Source organism: Gallinula chloropus (genome assembly GCF_964237585.1).
Source record: "Gallinula chloropus genome assembly, chromosome: 14".
NCBI lineage: Eukaryota > Metazoa > Chordata > Aves > Gruiformes > Rallidae > Gallinula > Gallinula chloropus.
In genome coordinates this window covers 12,237,559-12,245,426 of record NC_140099.1, presented here as the reverse complement: position 1 = coordinate 12,245,426, position 7,868 = coordinate 12,237,559, and the positions used below count along the sequence as shown (strand labels likewise).

At 39.2% G+C, this 7,868-nt stretch overlaps 1 pseudogene across 1 annotated transcript; it reads left to right on the top strand.

Annotated features, from left to right (window-relative positions):
* The first annotated feature begins 719 nt into the window (after positions 1–719).
* LOC311197024 (B1 bradykinin receptor-like) lies at positions 720–3,635 on the top strand (annotated as a pseudogene). Its single transcript has 2 exons — positions 720–812; positions 2,561–3,635. The product of its transcript is annotated as a B1 bradykinin receptor-like (transcript).
* The last annotated feature ends 4,233 nt before the right edge of the window (positions 3,636–7,868 follow it).

The window sequence follows — 7,868 nt, the reverse complement described above, 5'->3', positions numbered from 1 at the left end:
TTTTGTAAGACTACGTTATGTGTCAAATAAATCTTAGACACAGCTGCAGTTTTCTATTCAGTCTGTGAGGAAGTGTGGATGTTGGCAGCTCCTAGAGATTCATGTTCAAGCAAGGACAAATTCCAGACTTCTGGTTATTGCTCAGAAGTTCTTCTTTAAGGAAAAAATAACTTAAACAGAGAAATGCAGTAGCATAAACAAAGAGGAGGGTTTTGGAAAGTCTGTGACGAAGATCTCCTCTTGTACTGTGCTTACCTTAATGAGTCAGCGTGGGATGTGTTGTTTAGAGATTGATCTCCTGTAGGTTATTAGGATTCCTTAGGTAACATGTAATTAAAAAAAATGTTGTGTTTCACATCTTCACCAAAATAAAAGTTTCAGTCACGATATTTTTTTAAAAATCATTTTGTCAGAAGTGAAGCATATAGCTTCATTTGAGATACATTTTTATAGTGTTTTGTTTATTTAATAAAATAACTACATGTTTAATTCTAATACTGTTTAAATATAAGAAATATTTACACATTTTAAGTCTTCAAATTAAATGTTGGGTTCTTTAGATTTTTCTCTAGTGTGATGGTGTGAACTGGAAAAAATTTTCAAATATGTCAATTTTACCAGGGTTTGCATAACTGTAACTTAGTATCTTTTTAATGAATAACAAGCTGGAATAACAGTATTTATCATGATGATAAGGAAGTTCATAATAAGATACCACCATGCAGACTCGCACGACTTTTCATTTTAACTCACTCACCAAACAAGAATGGACACAGTTGGATAAGAATTCAGAGAGATGGTGCATGTGTTGGGTAGGCAGCCGACGGGAAGAATTTTTTCATATAAGTCAATAAAATTCCAAACCCTTGACAATTTCTCACTGGTTTTTAAAAAGAATTGGAATCCCCTTACGGTTTGCACAGGCATACTTAAGAGAAATTTGAATTTAAAATCTGAAATGTATCAGATTTATTTTTTTTATCGTTTCTGTAATCAGAGGAAAATCAGAAAGAAGAAGTCAAAAATAACTTATAAACAACTGCAATAACTTATAAACAACTACAATATATAAACAACTACAGACAAAGATTAAAATAATTTATAAACAACTACAAGGTCGCAGCAGGTAATCAGATACAAAGAAGACTGTTTATGGGTGCAAGCCTGAGAAAAGGCAGCAGTCCTCATGCACTACTGAGAAGTAATGTTCACAGAGACTCCCACCCTACACTGCTATTGGGGGGTGAAAAAGGCATTGCTTTTCAAAAACAGTGGAAAACTTGCATCATGTGGAATATTAATACTTACCTATTTGACAGAGGCTTTGCAGAGATAAGCATTGCAAGCTGCTCAGACACAGACATCACTAAGACTGTACACGTGTGTAAGAGGAGAAAGATGGCCATAAATGCTCTCTTCAGAAACTCCATCCTTAGCAATCTCCATGGTGCAAAAATACAGAAACAGAAAGAGCAGTTAAATGGCTGTAGCAGAAAGTTAACATTCAGGATGACCGGTTGCAAAACGTTGGGTTTTTTAAAGGCCTTTTTCTTGATTGACATGCTCCACTTGAATATGAAATCCTGAAATGTTAGATGTCACCACAGGCTCAGTAATGTCTTGCCTACCATAACAGTTCCAAGACTGCATGCTGGTAAAAAGCGAGATCCAGGCACTATGGTTCTGCATGGGAAAAACAGGAGAATAAAGTCATCACAGGGGACAGCTCTGACAACCCAGTAGATCTTCACTGCAGTACAACATGTAACCCATGCTCTCACTCCTGTGCAGTCTCACACAGTTATCAGAGAGGAATAAAGGTATTGCCAGTACTATAAAAGCCTAAATGCTATGGAGGCTGGAGCTGCCTCTCTCCAGCTGAACTCAAATGAAATTTTTGAACTGGAGAAGTGTGCTGGGCATTTGGAACCCAGCGGCCTCTCCCCCAGGCAACAGTTTGAGTGTAAGATTCCGGAGGAGTCAGTGTTTTATTATTACAACTGCTGACATTTGAGGGCAATAAGCTGTCTAATCTAACAGTAATCTTGACCCTAATGTTTGGGATAAGATGAACTGAGAGGGAATACAGAATGCACAGTTATGCAAACAAGTGATGCACTCAGAGAGTGAGTAGCATTCCCAGCGTGGGGAAATGGAAAATAAGAGTAAGCAAAAGGGCAGGGAAGGGTGCGAAGCTAACTCAGTGTCACCAGCATGACTCCCACTACTCTCAGGGCTCTGGAATTCATCTGTATCTCTTTCAGTCATCAGTCTGAAGAGGACCTACAGAACTACTTTTCCTAAACGGCACTTTTCTTCCTCTGTGCCACTTTAACAAATGACAGCAAAGAGAGGATATTTCACTGGATGTTCCACCCTTGCAAATACTGGGAACGTTTCTCACCATTGCAGATATGAAGCAGGGATTCATCCAACCTATAATAATCAGTGAGCACTAATAAAGATTTTCCAGCAGTAAAATATTTGTTACACCACTCACAGGAGACAACTTTTAGAACTTTATGCTCCTTTTTTACAGTCCCTTTCTCTCATTTCAAAGATTCTGTTCACTTCAGAATTTAAAAAAACCCAAAAAAACCAAGCTGAAACTCCTCTGCTGAATGTTATCTCCTCAAACCAAAGTGAAAACAAGAGCAACTCAACTATTTGCCTGGACTTGAATGACTGCTGGGAAATCGTGTTCTGTATAGTACCCAAGTATATCAGCACCACCTGCATTATTGGAATAATTGGAAATGTACTTCACTTATTCCCTGCAAAAGGGTCCCTCTAAAGACAGCTGAAATGTACCTTATGAGGGCGAGCCCTTGCTGAAGTGTTCTGCCTCAAACGTCTCCCTTTCTGGGCAGAGAACATAAAGACTGAATTTAGCTGGCCATTTGGCAATTTCCTTTGGTGTGGCACCAGCGCATCCATCAGCCTAAACATGTAAATACCAGCATCTACTTGCTGGTGACAGTTAGCATGCATTACTATGATTTGTCTTCATACCTTCAACCACAGAGGCATAGGGAGCAAAAGTATGGCCAAAGGGATCTGTTTGCTCAGCCGGTTCTTCAGCATCCTGTGTGTTGCCCTCTATGGCCATCACCGTCCTTAATTTTTCCACCATTCACTCCCTACAAAAAAAAAAACCAAACAAAACAAAACAAAAAAACAAGAGAGAAAGAGCACTCAGAGTAAAGAGTTGTAAGGAGAACAAAGACACAAAGGCTACTAAGCTGATCTTCACAGTGGTACTGATGTTTCTTTCGTGCTGGACTCCATACTATTTATTTGTATTCCTTGATATATCATCTCAGATAGAAGTGATCAAAGGCTGCTTCTGGCAGGAACTGCTCAACTTTGGTGAGCAGTTTAGTTATACTTTGGCAAACTCAAGCAGTTGCATTAACCCTGTGATTTATGTCTCTGTTGGGAAATACTTCAGGCAAAAGGCTCTAGAAGCTTTTTCACAGTTTATTCCCTGTGGATTTTCTTTGAGCTGGGTATCGTTCAAAGAAAAGTTTTCATATTTCAACATGTTTCACCAGGAGAAGTTTAACCTTGTACTTCTCAGTTTCATCTTCATTTTGATATTACAACTTATTTCAAATGACATTAAAAATTATTAGGAATTGCACTGATCTGGCATTCACAGGCTAAGCTAATCATTTATTAATCATTTGACTGCTTCTTTGTCCTAAGGTTTGCTTTTCTAGTTCTGTGTTATCCATCCAAATGCATAACACGTGATACCAGAATTTTATACCAAATTATCTAGCTTGTCACCAAGTATCGGTGACTTGAACAAAAAAAGTCTTTGACAAGTTATCAGAAGTCTGGTATCATTACAATATTTTAAATGGTTTGCACTTGCACAGTAGCATATGGAAAATCTGAATATTTGTGTGTTTCAAACACATTCAGCACATACATATTGTACAAGACAATGTACCACAAATAAAATGTACACAAGCTGTAAAAAAAGCAAAGATACCCGGTATCCTCCTCAAAATCTGACTTTTTTTTTGATCTAGAAAAGTGTTACACCATTATTCATCAAGTATGTAAAGATTCTTATTTTTTTTAATATGAAAATATCAGTAACGTCCATACTGGATACTGTATTATTTTGGAATAGCTTTGAGCTGAGGCAAATTCTTATCTAAATATTTATGCTTTTATGCATCAAAATTAATAAACTGCATAACACCCCATTTTACACCACGGTCTTGTTCTTTCTTATATTTATTTTGTGTTTTGTGTCTTTCCCTTGTTCCTTTGGGAAAGAGCAAATACATAGTTCTGTGATTAAAAATCCTTGCTGCTACTAGAATAAAAACTCTAGTAGTAGTAGTAGTAGTAGTAGTAGTAGTAATAGTAGTAGTAGTTGTGACATAACAATAATCCACCAGGATTTAAGAAGGAAACTTCTTTTCTATTGCAGCCACAGTTGCAGAATAAACTTTGGAAGATAACAATCTTCTCCCATAACTATGAAAATACGTGTACTTACAGAGAATGGAAGGAGGAGGCAGGAGATATATCCATAGTGCAGCCTGTTCAGCCAAGCACATCATTTCTACAACGGTTTATTTAATTAGTTATCACAAAGCCTGTTCAGTTTTGTACTCATTGTAACAGTGCTGCATCTTCAACATTTCTTTCTTTAGTGTTGCCATTTTGAATATGAAATTAATCTCTTATTTAATTATAGAAATCTGCCCATTCAACTTCCCTGGAGTAAGATTAGTGTTCATTTTTTAATGATTCCCCCAAGCTTTTAAAATCTGAAATGTGGAAACCTTTTGAAGAGTTAAAGGTCTATCTTCCTGCAATGATGGTTTAAGAATTAAGGGTGGATTAAGGGATCAGGGAGGAAGAATCACTCATAGCCTTATTAGTTTCATTCCTTCTGCTTTTTTAAAGTAAGTGTCAGGGTTAGACATCAGCAGTCGTAACAGCATGTGAAGTCCTCTGAGTCATCTGAGATCAGAAATTTAATTCCAGTCAATTATAAATTGTTGCCTGCTGTATTTATGTAATACAGTTCCAGCTGAAACCTTAACTCAAAAGGCTTCTAAGCAGAGATATTTTCAGAGAAGGGAAAAAAAAAAGACTAAATCAGTGGGGGCTGAGCAAGGAAGTACATAAAGTATATAAACAGAAGTGCCATCCTCCTACTATGCATGGGACCTTAAAAGGGAAAAATATCATGTTTTGTCTGACTAAAGCATTGTTCATGTTATAGAATGTACACAAACAGAAGGAAGAAAAGTCTTGAGCAAAAGTCTTGAGTCTGTGGCAAATCCTGGGTATGAGCTAATTGAAAATCAGTCTGTAATCTGAAATCAATGGGAAACCTCCCATTTGCTGCAATGGGCAAGTGACAAGGGCTTTCATGACAGTGCTGCTTCTATTTTACACATGCATAACCACCAGGAAAACTATCTGGAGTTTAAATACTGCTTCCAACCAATTAACAGGGTCTTGCAAATCAATGGATTTACTCTCCAATGTGAGTGTATACAAATGAAAGTATTTTTTATCCACGAAGGAAAAAATTTTCAGCTTCTCTCATTACTGACTGTGAGCTGTATTAATATAGAAAAATGTGAACAGTAAATGCAATTTATGCCACAGGAAATGTAAAATTCTACATTTAATCAGAAATAATCCAGTGCAAGGATACAGGGTGCAGAGTGAGAGACTAGCACCAGTTCACCAGAAAAGGATCCAGAGATTAAAAGTTGAACATGATCCAGGAGTGCCATGCTGTTTCCGCCTTGAAGGTGTATATGAGAGCAGGCAATGAACTGTCCCAAGGAGGACCATGAAGGTGATCAGAGGGCTGAAGTACCTCTCCTATGAAGACAGGCTGAAAGAGTTGGGCTTGTTCAGCCTGGAGGGGAGAAGACTCTGGAGAGACAGCCTTCCAGTGCCTAAAGGGGCCTCAGGAAAGCTGGAGAGGGGCTGTTTACAAGGGCATGGAGTGATAGGATGAGAGGTAATCACTTTGAACTGAAGGAGGGTAGATTTAGATCAGATATAAGGAAGAAATTTTTCATGGTGAGAGTGGTGAGGCAATGGAACAGGTTGCCCAGAGAACCAGTGGATGATCCGTCCCTGGCAGTGTTCAAGGCCAGGCTGGATGGGGCTTCGGGCAACCTGGTCTAGGGGAGGGTGCCCTTGCCCATAGCAGGGGGTTGGAACTAGATGGGCTTTGAAGTCTCTTCCAACACAAACCAGTCTGGGATTCTGTGATTCTATAAACTTAAATTGTTGCAAAGAAGGCTTCAGGTAAGCATTAATAAAAAACTTTTCCTGGGGAAGCTAGAGATAGGCTGCCTTGGAGAGAATCTATCATTGCAGCAATGGAAGCCTTTGGGACCACCTGGGACTGGTGTTGTTGGAAAGGGTATGAGCAAAGTCAGTTCTGCACAAACACAGGGAAGAATTTGTAATGATGTTCTTCACTCCACTAACTCCTCCTCTCATGGCCAATAAATTCTTTGTTTGCGCTTTCTGAGCTTTTCACCCATCACCTTTCAGTCAATACTGAAATGTCAGCACTGTTAGCCAGTCAACAAATACTACCAGACTCTGCTGCCTGTGGGTTGTTCTTTTGAGTAAGGACCCTTTTCCTGTTCCCTCATGTTACTCTTCACACTCGCAATAAACATTGTCACGTGTTGATTAAAACACTTCTGTTCTACAATATCAATCTTTTGTAGGCAAGATCCCAGTACTCTAAGAGCTTGCAAGTATCATTTATTCTCATCCATTTATATTGACTTAGTTTATTCCATGTTTTAATCATCATTTCTCTAGAGCAAGGACTACCTTTTTGTTATATATTCAGATCATGCTTAATGCCCTCCTTAGTCCTAGTTTACAGCATGGCCCTGCCAGTGCTAAAGTAATAAAGTGTCGTTTAGGATTCACTGCAAACTATCTCAAGGAACAATGCAGCCTGCATTTGCAGTATCAAAATGTTTTGAAAAGCTATTTCATTTCTGCAAACTTTAACTGCAAAGGTAGACATTCTCATATCAGATTCCGCCTGTACTAACAGCAAAACAAAATAAAATTAAACAAGCAAAAACCCCAACCCAACCCCAAAACAAAACACAAAAAAAAAACCCCAAGCCAAAACCAGTTGATCCATTTCTAAAAGTGAAGCTAGAAGAAAAGGCATTGATCACTAAAAATAAAGACAGAAACATTTTCGGAGATCTATAGCCATCCAGGCTCCTAGACTGCAAGGAGTCACCTTCCTGGGAAGAGACCTGTTTGTCATCCCTATGAAAATCATACCAAATCTAGTAAAAGCATTCACTCTTAGATGGAGGAAGCAGTCTGCACACAATAAAGACATGCTGGAGCAGCCAGATCCCTTTTGAAATGCTGAAACCCTCCACAGTCGCCTGTGACAGGATATCACAAAAGACCTGGTCACAGAGCATCAGGACCTGCATCACTGACTGTGGCTGGCTGTCGGTCAAGGGTGATGGGTGTCATGGAAGCTGCTTGCTCGTGGTCCCATTGAGCTGCCTGGTGCCCTCCCAGCAGAAGAAAAGAAACAAGAGACAAAAGCTGTGCCAGACTACAAGACCAAAATCAGACTGGAGACATGAAGCTGCAGCTGGAGGTTAGTGGCAAGTAGAGAAACATCTGACTGTCCACTGGGAGTCAAGCAACAGAGGAAAAGGCTGGGGGAAAAAGCTGGGGGCAAAGCAACCAGCATCTCTGCCAGTCACTTCCCAATGGGGGAGTGTGTGGAAGAGCAGGGAGGTCATGTTCACCAAAAGAAAACTTTGAGGGAGGAGAGGAGATAGGGACCATCTGTATCAGGAGATGCAAAA